We start from the raw sequence: 18,186 nt of genomic DNA, 5'->3' as shown, positions 1-18,186 counted from the left end.
GAAGCACATTGTTGCCCCCCGCTCCCGGGCTGCTTCCTGGGGGGTGGGAAGCCTCCCCCAAGCTGTCAAAAGGAAGAGGGAAGGGAGAAAGGCTGCTGGCAAAGTGGCATGGCTCCCTCTTCCCCCCACCCAGGAAGCAGCCCACCATGGTCGGTTTCCTCCACCCCCATGGGCATCTTGCCCCCTGGGGCGCTCGCTGTGGGTGGTGCCCCCCTGGGATGCTTGCCCCGCCCCCATGGCCCTGCCCCCAGGTGCACAGCATGTGCACCGCTCCAGGTGCCGGAGCAGCTAGCTCCGCTTCTGCGTAGACCAGCATCCTCTTGAACCTGGCTGAAATCATGTGATTCTGGAAGGCCAATCCTACGCTAATGCCTGTTTGTAGCTCTAGCATCTCCTGCACTCTGCTGTTATTCCCAGTAGGCTATTCCCAGTAGTGGTTGGTGCAGTGGCACAGCCCTGGACCTCTCTTGTATTGCTGCTTTCCTAAATATAAATGCAGGATTTCTAAATCTCAGGCTTTGGCACCAAAACACAGGTTTTGGAGTCCATTAGCAGGGCCTTATGGTTTTGTTTGATCTAGATGTTTTGCAAGAGAGGGAGAAAGAGAGTACAGGTAACTGCCACTCTCTATCTCCATCCACTCACCATTCTGAACGAGCCACTATTGCACAAGTGCCCCCCAACCCCCGACAGTGTTTCACAGTCGTTAAATGGGAAATCGCATGTGGCTGGAGGGGAATTTTGCAATGAAAAAACCCAACCCTGCCTTTCTCCTGAACTTTCCAGCCCCCATTCTACTTCACCACTTTGCCAACCCCTGGATTATATCTCTGAAAAGAAAAAGAAATGGCAATCCTGTGACTTCAGAAGGTTAGGGGTCTTTGAAGGGTTGGATCTTTGTGAGTTTCTGCATGAAATGACCTGATCTGCAGCTCTTGGACTAATGCGTGCTTCCCATTTTAGCTGCTTACCAGGAATGCACTTCTTGGAATGTTGTGTCATCATCCTCAGCAGCTTAAGCATACGAAAATACAGATTTAGATTGTTATCTTGAGAGAAAACACACATCTAAATAATATTTAAATACATATTAGGTACATACATAAAAACATATTTAAATACATATTATGGAAGGGGTGTAGCTCAGTGCTAGAATGTCTGAGGAACAAGGACATGTGAGCATAATACACATTTCAAGGAAGCTCAGTGGCAGAGCATCTGCTTTGCATGCTGAAGGTCTTGGGTGCAAATCCTGGCATCTCCAGCTATGGCTAGGAGAGACCCCCTACCAGGAACTTCAGATCCACACCGTACATTCAAAGCATATTTGCATCACTATAACAGATACGGCTTCCCCCTGGACCCTCACAGATACCTTTGCCTGAGCCTGAAGAACCAGATGCTTCCTGCACCTGTCCAGTAGTGCTAGGGGCATACCAGGATGGGGGCTATGGAATGGAGAAGAAGAGTTTGGATTTGGATTTGGATTTGATATCCCGCTTTATCACTAACTGAAGGAGTCTCAAAGCGGCTAACAATCTCCTTTCCCTTCCTCCCCCACAACAAACACTCTGTGAGGTGAGTGGGGCTGAGAGACTTCAGAGAAGCGTGACTGGCCCAAGGTCACCCAGCAGCTGCATGTGGAGGAGCGGGGACGCGAACCTGGTTCACCAGATTACAAATCTACCACTCTTAACCACTACACCACACTGGCTTCCATCTTCAGGCCAAAGGCTTGGCCATGGAAGGCTTTGAAGTTCTCTCAAGAGAGTGGACCTGGATGAGGGAGCTTGGAGACAACATTTGTTGGAGCAAGTTGCTCATTTGGAGCTGCCTGTGGTCCAGCAGCTTTCCTCCAGCCTTCTCTTTGGGTTCTAGCCTCAGCATGACAGCTGGCCTTGCATGCAACGCACGTGGACTTGAGAGGGGTATGAATTGTTTCTTGCTTCATACTGGGCCTCTAGATGTATAGGGGAGGCCCTAATGGGAGGAGACAGCCTTTGAAAAGTAACAGTCAATAAGATTACTTTTGGGGTATATCAGAGATAACCAAACAAATCCAGCACTACAGTCCACCAATAAATCAAATGCACACCAAAGCTATGAGTTGATCACTTATTTATTTCATGTATTAAAATATTTATAACCTGCCCCTATAGCACTTGGTCTCAAAGCAGAGTCCATAATTCATTTTAAAATGTCAATTCATTATATGAAATAAAGCACATAAAATGATGAATAACCAACCAGCACTGATCTTAAATCAATCAGCAGATCACAGGATTAGGCATAAAGTTAACAATGATCACTACTTCTATTGTCTATTGGGACATTATGCACACTTTTAATGGAGGGGGAGCAGGTCCCTGGTGAGAGGTGATCTGGTGCCAGAATGTGTATGAGGCAGGCTCTGTCAGTGGGGGATGCCTGGCTTACTAGCAGTACATGTGAAAATGATCTGGGGATCTTAGTAGAACACAAATGAGTCAACAGTGTGGTGCAGCAGCAAAAAAGTCAATGCTATTCTAGGCTACATCAACAGAAGTATAGTGTCCAGGTCAAAACCACACTTGTGTCTAAATGGTGTGATGACAATCTAGTGCAAATATAGCATACAGAGTTATAATAACAATGCTCCCAACAGTGTGGATGGTTCAGTAATATTGACTTCCATCTTGTAGCATCAGTACATAATGACTCTCAGTTTTTCAGTGAAACTATTATTAAGTTGCCTTCCTTCCCTTACCCTGACTATATTGCTTAATTATTTTGATAATTTCAACCACTTCTCATCATCTTGCTAGGCAAGTTCCCAGTGATAGTGCATTGACTTCCCAGCCCCCATTGTAGCTGATTGCAATCTGGGCAAATCATTTCCCTGTCTTCCAAGAAGACAGAAATTTTTAAAACAGAAGTTGAGAACCTTTTTCAGCCTTACAGCCACGTGTCCTCCTAGGAACCTTGCAAGGGCCTGTGTCAGCGATCGGCAGAGCCAGTGAGGGGGAAGGTAGCCTGAGGGGAGTTCCAAGGGCCAGACAGACATGCCTGGAGGGCCATATTCAGTCTCCCGGCCATTGGTTGCCCACCCCTGCTTGAACATAGCAGAAGAGTATTAATAGAGGGTTTGCTGGTAACTCTACCCACTGTGAACAGTGCTGCTTTCTAAATCCCCATCTCTTTAACTCATTGGGTCTGCAAACAGGAGAAACAAAAGTTTGGCCGAAATCTGAGTGGTTGAGAGAGAGAGAGAGAGAGAGTTTGTAAGAGAGAGAGAGAAATAGAAGCCAACCCATCCCCACCTTCACCCCTGTGCTTCAGAGGCAGAAATGTTGATGCATATTTCTTAGAAATGTTTGGTGCCGTTCGCAGAAATAGGAGGAAGTTGAGCAGGCGTCTCACAACACTCGCTTCCTTCCTGGGCAAGGGTAAGGAGGGGCCGTCCGAAATTGGGGGGTGGGGAGCACTCAGCCAGGAACAAAAAGCCCCTTCAGAGTCTGATGGAATCTGACATGAGCTTTTGAGCTCCCCAAGTGGCGTTTATGGCTAAAGATCTGGAAAAGAAAATAAATCTTCCAGGCCTGGCATCTTGCTTTAATTAATAACATAATCAAGCTCTTGGCCAAGTGGAATGGAACTGTGTTTCGCCACTTGACGTAGGCCTTGTGAGCCAAGCGAGGGTCGGCCGGCCCTGCACTGGATAGAGTAAGGCGAGAAGTGGCGCAATGACACTGGAGCGGCTTCTGTGCGGATGCCAGAGTAAATCTGAGCTGGGATTGTTTCATGCCTCCTCTCCCCTGTGAGAATCGCAACCGAATTCCTTCGTCGGAGCAGAGCGGGGCCATCTGGAAAGCTGGAGAAAGGTCTAATTGCTGAAGGGGAGAGAGAAAGTCGTGGTTTGGCTTACGGCAGCACTTTTAAATTTACAGTTTTCCTTTATGTCTTGTAAATGACACAGTTCTCTGGATATATTAAATAGCACATGCAGTGTGTATAAGTGTTTTCCTGAGCGCGCCATCTGCATTATCTCAATAGGCCTTACAACAACCCTGTAAGGCAGACAGGCCTGGCGACAGCTGCAGAGTGGCTGCTTATGAAGTCCCAAGAGAGAGGGAGGACATTCTGCATAACATTTGCTGATGCTAATTTATATAGAATCATAGAATTGCAGAGTAGGGAGGGATCCCAAGGATCATCTAGTTCAACTCTCTGCAATGCAGGAATCTCAAGTAAAGCATCCATCCGACCTCTGCTTAAAAACCTCCAAGGAAAGAGAGAATACCCCCTCATGTGAGAGTCTGTTCCACTGTCAAAAGGCTGTTATTGTCACAAAATTTCTCCTGGTGTTTAGTCGAAATCTTCTTTCTTGTAACTTGTAAGCCATTGGTTTCGGTCCTAGCTTCCAGAGCAGCTTGCTCCATCTTCCATGTGACTCCCATTTAGATATACGAAGAAGGCTATCATATCTCCTCTCAGTCTCCTCTTTTCCAAGTTACACATACCCAGTTCTTCCAACTGTTCCTTATAAGATCATCTTCATCGCCCTCCTCTGCACATGTTGCAGCTTGTCAGTAGCCTTCTTAAACTGTGGCGCCCAGAACTGGATGCTGTATTACAGGTGTGTTCTAGAATAGAGCAGAATAGAGTGGTACTATGGCTTCCCTTGATGCAATATGTTAATATAAAGGCTATATTCCAACTCAAAATACAATCCATCTGACCATAGTGGGGAAGACTGTGTGCCTGCACAGACTGTTGTTCATATGCTGCTGTAATTGGGCAGCTACTTCAAGCCCCCTCCTGCTCTCCCTTTTTAGGGTTCTTTATCTTTAAATGGTACTTGGATGGGACAGCTGTTCAAGTAGAGGATTCCTTTAAATAGAGAAATGCCCTCTAGGACACATGTCCGCCCTAGTAAGCGGTGGCATCCATGGGTAGCTGGCTGTGCCCTCTGCTGATGTATGTACTGGGCATTTGAACCCCCACCTCCAATTCGCCTAGTTGGGTTATGAGCAGCTCATGGTCACCAACAAGACCCTAGAAGTCAAGCATTCTGGGGCATCATGTTTTGTTGGAGGCCACCCAGAGTGGCTGGGGAAACCCGGCCAGATGGGCGGGGTATAAATAATAAATATCATCATCATCATCATCATCATCATATACACATGTGTGGGAAGTGACCGCTACCACAAAAGCATAGCAATGTGCCCAAACTGGAATTTTTTGCATTGTGGGCGAAAACCCAACCAACCAGCCCGAGGGGAATTGCCAGAAAATAAATGGTAGCTGCCATGTTTTGTTTTTACCCACAATGCACTGGAACCAGAACTTCTGGCATTTCAGGGAAATAAAGATGGTGGCTGTAACCACAGCAACTGAGGGCCCAAACACCCGCTCAGATATTGAGATGGTAGGGAATCTAGGAACACACCCTGTCATGCCCCCCTGCAAAGCCTCTTGATTACATCCCTCTGTGGCTTTTCTGTTTTTTGTTTTTAAAAACAAATAAGGAAAACTTTTAGACAACAATGCGCTGTTTGGCCTGAAGAAATCTCTAACCCTAATAGGGTTAACGCTGTGCTTTGTGTAAGCAAAGGCTGGAGAATAAACTACCGTTGTTTCCCCGACCTGACTGACACATTTATTGATCATTTTTTCCAGCAGTTCATTCATAAAGGCCAATTGAGCTGGGCTCTTGGGATAGAATAGCCTTTTAACAAAATCCTCAAGAGGGGCAGTGCAGGGGCTGGGGCATGCGTGACTAGCTCTCGGTAATTTGCTTCTGAAAAGTGACAGACTTGTAGCAGGGAAAAACCGGTCCGGCTCTAACACGGCGTTCACTGGACTGCAGGCATGAAGTGCTGGATGGATAAATGGTTGCATGTGTTCTGCAAACTGGGAAGGTTTACTGGAAGATGAGAAGCTTTGCATGCAGAAGGTCATCTCAGCATCTCCAGGTCGGGTTTGGAGAGACACTCTGAGTCCCTGGAGAGCTGCTGCCAGTCAGTGTCTACACTACTGATGGCCTGTTAGTCTGACATTGCATAAGGCAGCTTCCTGTCCTGTAAAAAATAGCATCTTATCTGGTAATGGAGATTGGGCAGGACTAGAGCTCAGTGGTGGAACATCTGCTTTTTGTGCAGGAAGTCCCATATTGAATCCCGGACATCTGCAGGCAGGGCTGAGAAAGACATCTATCTGAAACCCTGGACAGCCACTGCTAGTCACCTTTCTGAAAGGTGATAAAGGTCTGTCCAGTCCACAATGGGCTTAACATTAAAGAACCCTTAGAATGAAAAGACAGAAGCTGCCCATCAAACATTTGCATCACTTGGACGCAGAATGTTCTCCCTTCTATGGTGAAATCTTTTGTATTTCTATTTAAATTAGAGTAGCAGCTCTAAAATGGCATCTCTACATTTTTCATGCCAACCTATGCCCTCTTCTTTTGGGGGACCATGCATGTGCCCCCATTGGAACAGGGCAATAAGAGAAGAGTAAGCCCTTAAATGCCTGGCTTGGGTGCTTGTGCGCACATATGCACACACTCGGTTTGAGGGTACACGATCTTCTCTCTCTCATATATCATTTTCAGCTCCCTTGCAAAACTGTTGCCCATCTCCAAGTTGAAACGCCAGCCCTCAACATTTGGCTGGCTGAAACGTACATTTCAGAAACCCCTCATCAAAAAAACAAAACAAGAAACATTTCTTAAAAAACCCCAAACAGGCTCTAATCCCTTTCCGCTTGGCACCTGAGCCTAGCTTGGTTGTTGATTTTATCCTGCCGCCCCGCATGCTTTGGCGTCCGGCAATGACGGGATTGGAAGAAATCAAGGTTTAATGAGTTGCAGCTGGTGCAATAGATCCCAAGCAAGGGCTTCTTATAATCATGGCTTCCCGTGAAATAAGCCAGCGCTGTCCTTTCCTGCACATTCACCACCTCCAGGAGCCAGAAAGCATAGGTTTGGTCTGCAGCCAGAGCACACAGGCTGCACATTAAAGTCTCCTTTTCCCTTCACCTCTTGTGCCCCCATTGGAACAGGGCAATAAGAGAAGAGTAAGGCCTTAAATGCCAGGATTGGGTGCTTGTGCACACATATGCACACACTTTGTTTGAGGGTACAAGTAAAGTTATTTATTTATTTCAGTTATGAATTCCTTCCTATTAGGGATGCACGAAGGCATCATTTCTCCATTCGATGGCCTGCAGCTCTGTTTCCATTCCACTGCAGTTATGTAAGTTACGTGGTTGTTACGTTATTCTGATACATTAATTTCAACACAAATGAAATACAATGCAAACAGGAGTGGGTGGAAATAATCAATTATGTAACCTCAGTTTCCTCTTTCTTGGTCTCAATGTTGCCCCTTGTAAAACTCAGTGGCGAGGTGGATAGTGGCAATACTAGAATTAGTTGGCTCTGCCTCTCTTTGGCTCTGGCTCCATCTGCTATTGGTCTTCCAGTCTTTTGCCCTATCAGTCCCCATGGTCACCAACCACCACTGGGAGTAGTTACACAAGACAGGACCTTCACAGTGGTGGCCCCCAGACTTTGGAACTCCCTTCTTGAGGACATCAAATTGCTGCTCTTATTGCTGCCCTTCAGACACCAGCTAAATCCTTATTTTCTCAACCAGGCTTTGGGAAATTTAATTGTCCAGAGACGCAATACAGTCATACCTCGGGTTGAAGTAGCTTCAGGTTAAGCATTTTCGGGTTGCGCTCGACGGTGACCTGGAAGTAATGGAGGGCGTTACTTCCAGGCTTCGCCGCTCGTGCATGCGCAGACGCTCAAAATGGCATCACGTGCATGTGCGGACGCGGGTTGCGTTCGCTTCGGGCTGCGAACAGGGCTCCGGAACGGATCCCGTTCACATCCAGAGGTACCACTGTAGTTATATGGGTGGGACTGGAGTGTCATGAGGATATTTCTTGAATTTGAATGGTGTTATGGGTTTAATTTGATAATTTACCCTGTGATGATCGTTCAATTTATGTTGCGCACTGTCCTGGACTCCCAACTGGGTGGAAGAGCACAATAGGAAATGAATTAATTAATTAACTGGGGCGAGCAAATTGATGTCTAATCAAGTAGCGACAGGATCGATCAATTAATCCTTTGGTCAAAGCATTGTCAGAGCAATGCTGAGTGTTTGGTTAAAACCCTCAACTAGTGTGGTTCCCCACTCTTCCCCGCCCCCTTTCCCAACACACTTCATTTAATAAAACCCACAATGGTTTCCATAAAGCGCATCTTTGACTATCAGGACATCAAAGCCAAAAGCCGCCAAAGTAGAGGGTCAAAAGAGTTAACACGTATTATTTGCGTGGGGGAGGGGGCTCTCTTCCACCCATCTCTACCCTTTCTCTTGCGCAAAATAATTAGCAGTCCCGTAAGAAGCCTCCTGATCTCTTTTATTGGCACAATCATTATATAAAATATATCTGGAAGACTATTTACAAACTTCCCCATAACCATCAATCATGCCCTTTCAGAAGTTATCTAACCTCAAGAAACTGCTAATGCAACAAAGCTATTTAATGGTGGCATTGTGCGGAGGGGGAGGGGAAAGAAGGGCTTGTTTCTTTCACTCTCCCCCCACTTCCATTACTATGGAATTCATAATAACATCAATAATTAAATATAAATTGGATTTAATATTTTATGCTGGCGACATGCAATTTACACTCTACCCGAGAAATCAAAAGGTCATATCTGATGTAAATGAGTGCGCTGTGTGTGTGTGTGTGTGTGTGTGTGTGTGAGAGAGAGAGAGAGAGAGAGAGAGAGAGAGAGAGGAATGAGACAGACTTGCTAAGAAAGTAGACATTGGAAATCCAGTCACAGCTCTTCCATAGTCCTGTTCTGGGTGTTATTAGCTCCTAGATGCTAAGTAGCCCCATCTCAAATATTATTAGTATTAGTGCTCCATGCTTTAAATTACAAGGATGGAGATTCCAACTAAACATTAGGAAGAACTTTCTGGTGGCCAGAGCAGTTTAACAGTGGAACAGACTCCCTCAGCAGGTGGTGGACTCCTCTTCATTGGATGTTTTTAAGCAGAGGTTATGTGGCCACCCGCCAGGGATTTTTTAGCTGTAATTCCTATATTGGAGGGGGTTGGACCAGACAGCCCTTGGGGGTACCTTACAACTCTACAGTTCTACGATTCTATTATGATGATTCTATTATTCAATTAGGATACATAACCTTGCCCTTCAATTTCTGCTGCAGTGCACAAACAATTATTTCAGATTCAACACAGCATGGATGAGTGCATGCTGTTGTGTGTGTGTATGCGTGCAGGGGTGTTGTGTCCCATTTTGCTGCTTGAGGTGAAATGGGAAGTGCACTATTGCCTCAGGCAGGAAAGCCTGGATATTGTCTAACCTCTGCAAAAGTTTTGTGCAAGCAAAGCATGATGAATGCTCAGTAAACAGGTCCTGTGGAGGCACTGGCGGAGGAAGATCGGGGCGGGGGGGCACCGCCCCCGGCAGCGCCACCCCCCCAGGACATGCGCCATGCCCACGGGCGGTGCGTCAGCCACGTCTCCACTAGCTCTCTGCCCACCCCCGGAGCCAGAGCATGAAGCTCTGCCACTGTCTGGAGGAAAAAAGCACACCAAGAACTCAGGCCAATAGTTGACTATGCACTAATATGAACTTACTGGTTTTTGATCCATAATTGACGTCTGACTTGCTCAATGATTGAAACAAAGACCTTCAAGCTGAATCTGACTATGAACTGACATGAACTTATCTCTACTCATAAACTCTTATCTCTAATTCTGTAACAAATTATTGTGTTATACATATCTTTATGAGTTTGAGTTTGTAATCTCTATTTGAGTTTGTAATCCTTGTCAGAATATATACTTTTGAATGGATTAATTTTTGTTACAATTGACTATTAATTTGCGAGTAGGGACCACTCCCACTATTGAAACTTACATTGGCCTGAGTTCTTGGTGTGCTTTTTTTCTTGGTATATTTAATAACAAGAACTCCAATTTATTTAACTGTCTGGAGGAACCCCGAGGCTCCTGTCACATGGAAAATAGGGGTGTTTTTAGTACATAAGCACATATTCACTTTTATCTGTGAAGCTGTGCACTTCTGCTTATTCTTAATAGCTTGTGGAACTGAGTCATGCATTTCTCTTTTTTCTCACTCCCTCTTCCCCCCGTGGTGCACTTCCATTTTTTTAAAAAATATTTTTTTGTCTTGCTGCTCCCAGGACATTATTCTTTTTTTCTGCACAAAACTCAGATGAGGAAGTGGGTCAAAAGATTGTGGCCACTTTTTCCCAGAGACTTATCTCTTGGCACGCACTCTGCCAGGTGGCTGGATGGAGTGTGTCAGGACAAGAGGCATGTGTGGGATGGCGGGGGTGGGAGAGAAGACCATTTTCATTTCGATTTGGCTGGCTATGCGATTTCTGTCCCTTGCTTTGCAGCTGCAGGAAATTGGGTTTGGGATTGAAAGGTTTCTCTCCTTCCCAGGCTTAAAATAGAAAGTGCGTTTGTTTGTGAGTATGTGTGTCGGGTTCAGGGGAGCACATGAAAGAGAAAGGAGGTGAAGCATTTATTTAGAAGAAGAAAATGCCATATGCAAGAGTGGTTCAAAGCTGCTTGGAGGCTCAGGGCCAAACTAATGCAGGTTCCAAATTTTGTGTTCCTTTAAGTGTGTTGTTAAAACAGCCCCAAACACAAGTGCTAGTGATCGGGGGGAGATTATGGAGAGCCAGTGTGGTGTAGTGGTTAAGAGCGGTGGACTCGTAATCTGGTGAATCGGGTTCGCGTCTCCGCTCCTCCACATGCAGCTTCTGGGTGACCTTGGGCTAGTCACACTTCTTTGAAGTCTCTCAGCCCCACTCACCTCACAGAGTGTTTGTTGTGGGGGAGGAAGGGAAAGGAGAATGTTAGCCGCTTTGAGACCCCTTCGGGTAGTGATAAAGCGGGATATCAAATCCAAACTCTTCTTCTTCTTCTTATGACAATAGCATGGAGTGGGACGTTATTTAAAGTATTTATATACTGTGAAATATATATTGTGAAATATCAAACTGGTATATAATAAATACAAGAAATTGCAACGTAAACAATGCAAATACTAGTTAAAAATGGCTGTTTTTAACTCTTTTGCCCCACTAGAGTCCTGATCAAGGACAGGCCTCACCCATGTCTACAACTTGGGAGGTTCTCCACCCCCCAATTTAAATTGCATGACCAGGCACCCCAGGGACCACTAAAGGGTAAAGAGTTAGAGCCACCCCACCCCTGTGTTAAAGTCCTGATCCAGACTGAACCCCTCTGCTGCCAATTTGCAAAACAACCACCCTGTAAGTAAAGGCATAGTTATGTAGCCACCATAGCATGTAATTTGGTCTAGTGGCACGATGTCTGAGCCATCACTGGGCACCAGAAACCTGAATATCCACACTAGCCATAAGGCTAAGACTATGCCACTTTATTGCTGTTCAACAGAACACCACCAACACTTGACATCTGTTGACTGAGTCTCAGCAAGTGTACCCTGGGTTATGGGTGCTTGAGGAAATTGGTTTCTGTGAATTCCTGAATCAAACTGACCTGAACTGCATCTCCCAGACTAATGTGCAGGTCATAATTATCCTTTGGATTTCATACTTCTCCAAATTTTGCAATGCAGTTCGTTGCCAAAAAAAAATGAGTGAATGGTTTGAATAATTATTTTTATTAAAGCCCTTTTCTTTTCTTTTTCTCCTTTTTCTCCTTTTCTTTTTTCTTTTCTTTCTTTCTTCTTTCTTTCTTTCCCCTTTTTTCCATGCTCAACTCTCTCTCTCTTTTCTTTTTCTGCTTTTGCTTTTATGTCGATTAGTTTTTACCTCGTATCATAAAAAAGCTTTAATAAATAAATTATGAAGTGAAAAATAAAATTTTCTAGGCTCTGCACAGAGTGTTTTTTGGTTTGGTGCTCTGGTGCGAGCCACTTGATTCATGTGAGAGTGTGAGACCGATAAATGGGACATTCCAGGATCCAGTCAGAAGCTGGGATGGCTTCTGCTATTCCAGATGTCCTGCTCAAATCAGGAGGGGTATGGTCGAGGGGTATGGAATGTGTCCTTGAATTCTGGTAATGACTCTTGTTCACCTGGGTAGTGGATAGAGAGTGTTGTATAGAAACTAGCCTACTGCACAAAGGCAAAATTAGTATTTACTGGCCTAGCCACTTTTGCCTCTGACCCTGTCCACCACTGACCTGTGGCCCTTGGAGTTTTACCCAGAAAGTAATGTGGCCCTCAGGCTGAAAACCATTTCCTACTTCTAGTTTTAGTCCTGGATTTAAGAGAGTTTAGAAGCATACAGCAAGGAGACTAGCATGTAAAAATCAACTTCCTGCTTGTGTTGCCTTTAAAAGCATGTAACCAAAAAGCCCCCCGCCCAATCATCAAAACACCTGCAACCAGCTGGGCCCCAACTCAGTTCCTTTTTCTGATGTTTCCCTTCCAGATTTGTATCAACAATAAAAGGGACTGAAAGAAGCCTCACATCCAAATTTAGATGGCATTCAGACAGCCCTTTATTCCATTCCTGACATTTCCTTACCTGATAATTTTCGTATTTTTCACACAAAGGAAAAGCTGTTTCTGGAAATCTAATGGAAATTTATCATTCATTTGTGTGCTGTCCCCCCCCCCCCCCAAAATGTTGGCAGCCCTTTTAGCCTGGAAAATTGTGGAAGTTTTGTGCTATAATTTGCCTGCTGTTTTCATGGCCACAGCCACCCACATGATGAATTTTGAGGTGGTATTGCAGCATACAGTTTCCCACCATTTTCATGGATTTATCATGGGTGAGCAGAAGCATATACAGTGGTACTCCGCAAGACGAACGCCTCGCAAGACGGAAAACCCGCTAGACGAAAGGGTTTTCCGTTTTGGAGGCGCTTCGCAAAATGAATTTCCCTATGGGCTTGCTTCGCAAGACGAAAGCCCAGAGGGAAATCTCCGGGACAGCGGGGAAGCGCAGCGTGTCTTCCCCACTGTCCTCGGACCTCCTCCCGCCGCCCGGCATCGGAACGAAGCTCCGATGCCGGGCGGGGGGGCGGGGACGCCTTCTCCCGCCGCCCGCCATCGGAACGAAGCTCCGATGCCGGGCGGGGGGGCAGGGACACCTTCTCCCGCCGCCCGCCATCGGAACGAAGCTCCGATGCCGGGCGGGGGGGGGGCGGGGACACCTTCTCCCGCCGCCCGGCTTCGGATGGCTTTTCTGAAGACTTGCGATGGGAGGAGGGTTTGCCTTCCCACCGCCAACATTCAGAATGCTGTTCTGAATGTTGGCGGTGGGGAGGAAAAACCCTCCTCCCACCGCAAGCCCCGGGGCTGCGCGCCTTCCCCTCTGTTCCCGTACCTGTCCTGAAGGCTTGCGGTGGGGAGAAAAGCCCTTCTCCGCACCGCCAGCCTGGCAAGCGGTTTCCCTAGGAACGCATTAATTGATTTTCAATGCATTCCTATGGGAAACCGTGCTTCGCAAGACGAAAAACTCGCAAGAAGAAAAAACTTGCGGAACGAATTAATTTCGTCTTGCGAGGCACCACTGTATGTGCATATATAGTGGTGGTGACACTCAATGACTTCCTCTGTAATGTCACACCATGTACTCTGGTGTGAATGGAGTTTAATGCAACATGGCGGTGTATTGATCAAAAGGGCACAGTTCCAAGGGAATGTTAGAAGCTGGAGCAAAAGTGCTAGGATTACAATGTATAACCAAGAAAATGAACACAACCATCTCCAAGTCTGAATACACCCACAGAAAGGCACTTTTACTTCTCAAACTGAAATATATAGAATCATAGAATGTAGAGTTGGAAGGGACCGCCAGGGTCTAGTCTAACTCCCTGCAATGCTATAAATAACATGATAGCGTACAGATTAAATTATTTGGCATCCAATAACCACTGCAATCAGTTTCCATGAACAATCTGATACAGGTGAATATTATTGCTGGCTAGACATGTTTTGTCTCTCTTCTTTAGTGGCATAGCTAACATTTCAAGGATGCCGCTTTAGAATAGATCCATGTTGTACAATATCCAAGCTTGTATCTGTCAATTAATGTGTCTCCCCCTCCCAAATACTGTCACGTATTTCTCTTCCTTCTCAGGTGTGAAGAGTCTGGGCACAGTAGGCAGGGTGGCCAGATTCAAAAGAGGGCAGGGCTTCTGTAATTGTGTTTTAAAAAAAAAAAGGATTTTCAGTAGGTGCAGCTTGTCATGCAACTATTAAAGGTGCAGGAACATTGTCTCCTCCTCCTCCTCCTCCCCCTCTTCTTCTTGCCACCCTAACAGTAGGTGTACGTGGGTGTCATAGGCCCTTCAGCTCTGGCATGATCTGGCGTCCACAGACACAAGAGGAGGGGGACGGAAGTTAGAAGCAGATACGGGGGGGTGGGGGTTGGAAGGTAGGCATGCAGGGATGGAAGAGAGAGGCTTGACACATCTGTTCCCCACTCCTCCTGAGGAATGCAGAGCCACATCAGGGTGGGGGGAGGACTTCAGTCAGCCAGGGCTGAACAGGAGGAGATGGAGGCAGAGGGGTAGCACATAGCCCTGCCACCAAGAACAAGGTGCCACTTCTGTAGGTACGATCAGATGCACCTGCATGGAGGGCTGAACCAAAGGGAGAGTCCCATGAGCAAGCCCTCTGCCTTCTTTACAAACTTGGTTGGAGAGATGTGTCAGCTGTGTGTCATCTTCCTGGCTTCTCTTTATTATGAACGTCTTGCCTTGCCCATGTACTTTGGAATCCCGACTTCTGGGCCTTGTTCTTCCTGCTGAGCCTGCTCCACTTTTAGCTTGAATAAAGAGCTCTTCCTTACTTTCGAGTAAGAGCCACTGTCATGTTTTTCGACAGGAACCTGACAGGGAGAAAGAATAATCCCTCTCATGGCAACAGGTTTTTCTTTTTTCTTTTTTAAAAAGAAAATCACATGCATGTGAACTTATTGTTTATGGGGAAATGTACAACTAGGAGGTGGAAAACTTCTCATTCGCAGTTCGTTAATTGAATAGACGTTTCATTTCTTTTAGTCCAATATGGCCAAGCTAAATAGGACCCCAGAGGAGGTTAACGTCCTGTGTACCCCCAGAGGTCATGAACCCGCATGTGGTAGCTCAGAAAGGGCAGCCGTCACCTTGTTTAGCCTGGCAAGCGGTGGAAAGTGCAAAGCTCTTACAAGTCTGGCTTTGAATGGTCTGAAGCTTGAAGCGAGGGAGGGAGAGACAGAAGTGCAAGTGAGCTGAGGTTCCTGGAGTTCTGGCAGAACATAGAGGGGAAAATCTTGGAGAATGGAAATGAACATTAAAATGAAATCCTGCCGCTGTTCCATTAAAGTGACACAAACTCTTTCCCTGTCATATGGTCTATGGCAGACTTGGCCAACCTGGCGCTCTCCAGATGATTTGGACTACAACTCCCATCAGCCCCAGCCAGCCTGGCAATGTTCTCCTACACATGATCACAGGGATCAAGCTGGAATATAAGGGTTCAGGTGGTCGCTGCGGTACCCTGGACCTAAGTTGTTCAGGGCTTTGTAAATTAATACAAGGACCTTGAACCTTTGCCAAAACTGCAGTAAGACTGTGTTTGTTGGGAGACATGAGCACTTAATGAATGAGGGCTTTAAGAAAGTACAAACTGCTGCAGAAATGTCAGGGACAGGATTTCAGACTGGGAAAACGAGAAACCCGAGAGGAACCAAAACTGACAGATTCGTCCAGCTGAGCTTGATGACGCTTACACCAATGTAAGTTGACATTTGGGTGGAAGAAAATGTGATATGCAAGGCCAGTCCAGCCATTTGGCAGAGTGAGTCAGTCGCTTCAGGTGGCAAATGCTGAGTGTCAGTGGCAGCCCCAATGCCAGCTTCCTCTGTTTATTAGGAGACAGTCACTTTAAAATGCTGATGAATTTTCAGGAGGATTTTTAAACTCTCCCTCCCCGTCCCTGCAAGTTGTTGCAGAAATGTGGGGAACTGAATTTAAGATTTGAAAACTGAGAAGCAGAGAGAAGCAAAATGGACAATTCCCTCTATTCCAACATTTGAGTAAATCTTTGGTTTGGATTGGGATATTAGCTCCCTCTCCCTACTTGCATTGTAGGAGAGTGTGTGATAAAATAGGTAATGAAAAAGATCTCCCACCTCTTTGTATTTTTCAAAGTATGGAAAAAGTACATAAATGCCTTATTGCTACAGATGAAGGTGCATTTTAAAGCAAAGCCACCTGGTTTCAAAGAGCATTCCAAGTCCTAATTGCTCTTAATAGCTTAGTTCCCCCCGCCCCGCCCCCCAGTGGAACCAACCACTCTAGAGGGTCCCTTGTTTAGAGAGCATAACTACTTACAATCCAGTATTCACTCAGGTACACACACACACAATTTTAAAAAAACAGCAGCAGCAAGGCAGGAAAGGGCTTGGAGCTCAGTGGTGTATCATCTGCTCACATGCAGAAGACTACTGGTTCAAACCCTGGCATAGAATCTTAGAATTGCAGAGTTGGAAGGGACTCCAAGGCTCATCACGCCTAACCCCTTGTAATGCAGGATTCTCAGCCAAAGCATCTAAGTCATCAAAAATATTATTGCAGTGGAAAAACACCAGCAGGAGCGCTGGATTGGTTCTGTCGGTGTGTTGGCTCCACTGGGCATTTGCACCACACCCACCTCCCTGCCACCTCACCTTTCTCCCTCCCAGTAAGTGACGGTGACCCACCTGCCAGAAAGATGGCACAGCGGCTCCAGTGCACCCAGCAAGCCACTTCTAGTAGCTTCCAGTGGAGAGGCTTTGCACACATTTTATGGGGACAAGCTGTAAGCCAGGACTATAGCAGATGCTTTCAAGGTGGCCACTTATGCATCACCAGAAAGGAGAACAAGCGAGGATACAAATTTGCAGAAGATCTCTATATGCTAATATATATGCATTTTGCTATGTGCTATACCTGGGGCTGCTCTTGAAGACAACTCGGAAACTTCAACTGGTCTAAAATGCAGTATCCAGATTACTGTCTGGGGTTCCATTTAGAACTCATATCACTCATGTTTTAAAACAGCTGCGTTGGCTGCCAGTTCATTCCCGGTCCAATTCAAGAGGCCCATGTTAGTGTTAAAGCCGTAAATGATCCAGACCCCGAATATCTAAGAGACGGCATTCCCTACATTTGCTTTGCATGCAGAAGGTCCCAGGTTCAATTCTTGAATATCCAGGTAGGCCTTGGAAATAGTTTCCTGCCTGAAACCCTGGAGAGCCACAGCCAGTCAATGTAGACAATACTGAGTTAATGTCCAAAAGTTGTACATACATAATTTTATTTGTATGCCGCCTTTCCACAGTGCAAACCATGCTCAAGGCGGTTTGCAACATGAAAAAATACATAAATGCAACATAACAGAAGTGTTGTTGTTTAGTCGTTTAGTCGTGTCCGACTCTTCGAATAACAGAAGTAGTCGTGAACAATAAAAACATTAACAAATGCACAACCAAACTTTCACATAAATCACAACAAGATCTAAAATAAAAGTGTAAGGCAGCCTCCTATGGTCACCAGTTTATTTGTACAAGAATAATGTTTTCAAAAGTAAGGGATGCCTTGCATATTGTTCCTTGCAGGACCTAAAACTTAGCAATGTAATGCATGCCTTCTGCTTCAATTTTCTCTTTTGGTCAAAAACGTTATTTATGTTTTTGCTGTTTTTGATTTGATTTGATCTTGCTGATACAAATTTGTGGGGTGTTTTTTGTCTCTGGCAGATTCCAAGAGAAAAGGAGTATGATTGAATTGTAATACTTTTTACCCAAAGAAGATGGACAATAATTGCATTTTCAAGCTCCTAAATGTAATCTTTTGTCTATCTAATCTTGGAGAACAAGTGGGATGAGGCATGTCCCTATGTGCCGAGAGAGAAGGTAAGTTGCAATACTATTGATATGCTATTATTTTCCATCTTTATTTATCCCTAGATGCACTAGGAATCACTCCCTCCAGACCATTCATAATTGAGAAATGCTTTTAAGACCTTTAAGAGATGAATACTGCATTTTGCAAGGTGCCTATTTGATTGTCTCCAGGAGTCATGTTGATGGACGACTCAGTTCGTATCTTCTTAAGGAACCTAGCAGCAAAGTGAATGGATAAGGAACAAGG

At 45.6% G+C, this 18,186-nt stretch overlaps 1 long non-coding RNA gene across 1 annotated transcript in view; it reads left to right on the top strand.

The window, feature by feature from the left end:
* Positions 1–18,186, top strand: part of LOC114601564 (uncharacterized) — a 50,730-nt gene that overhangs the window by 13,409 nt on the left and 19,135 nt on the right. The window contains exon 3 of the long non-coding RNA XR_013393714.1: positions 17,793–17,948. This is a non-coding gene — a long non-coding RNA (uncharacterized LOC114601564). The remainder of the gene's footprint in view (positions 1–17,792; positions 17,949–18,186) is intronic.

The sequence above is a fragment of the Podarcis muralis genome, chromosome 7 (genome assembly GCF_964188315.1).
Source record: "Podarcis muralis chromosome 7, rPodMur119.hap1.1, whole genome shotgun sequence".
NCBI classification, from domain to species: domain Eukaryota; kingdom Metazoa; phylum Chordata; class Lepidosauria; order Squamata; family Lacertidae; genus Podarcis; species Podarcis muralis.
The sequence above is the reverse complement of the archived record's forward strand: the minus strand, read 5'-3'. Positions and strand labels throughout refer to the sequence as shown.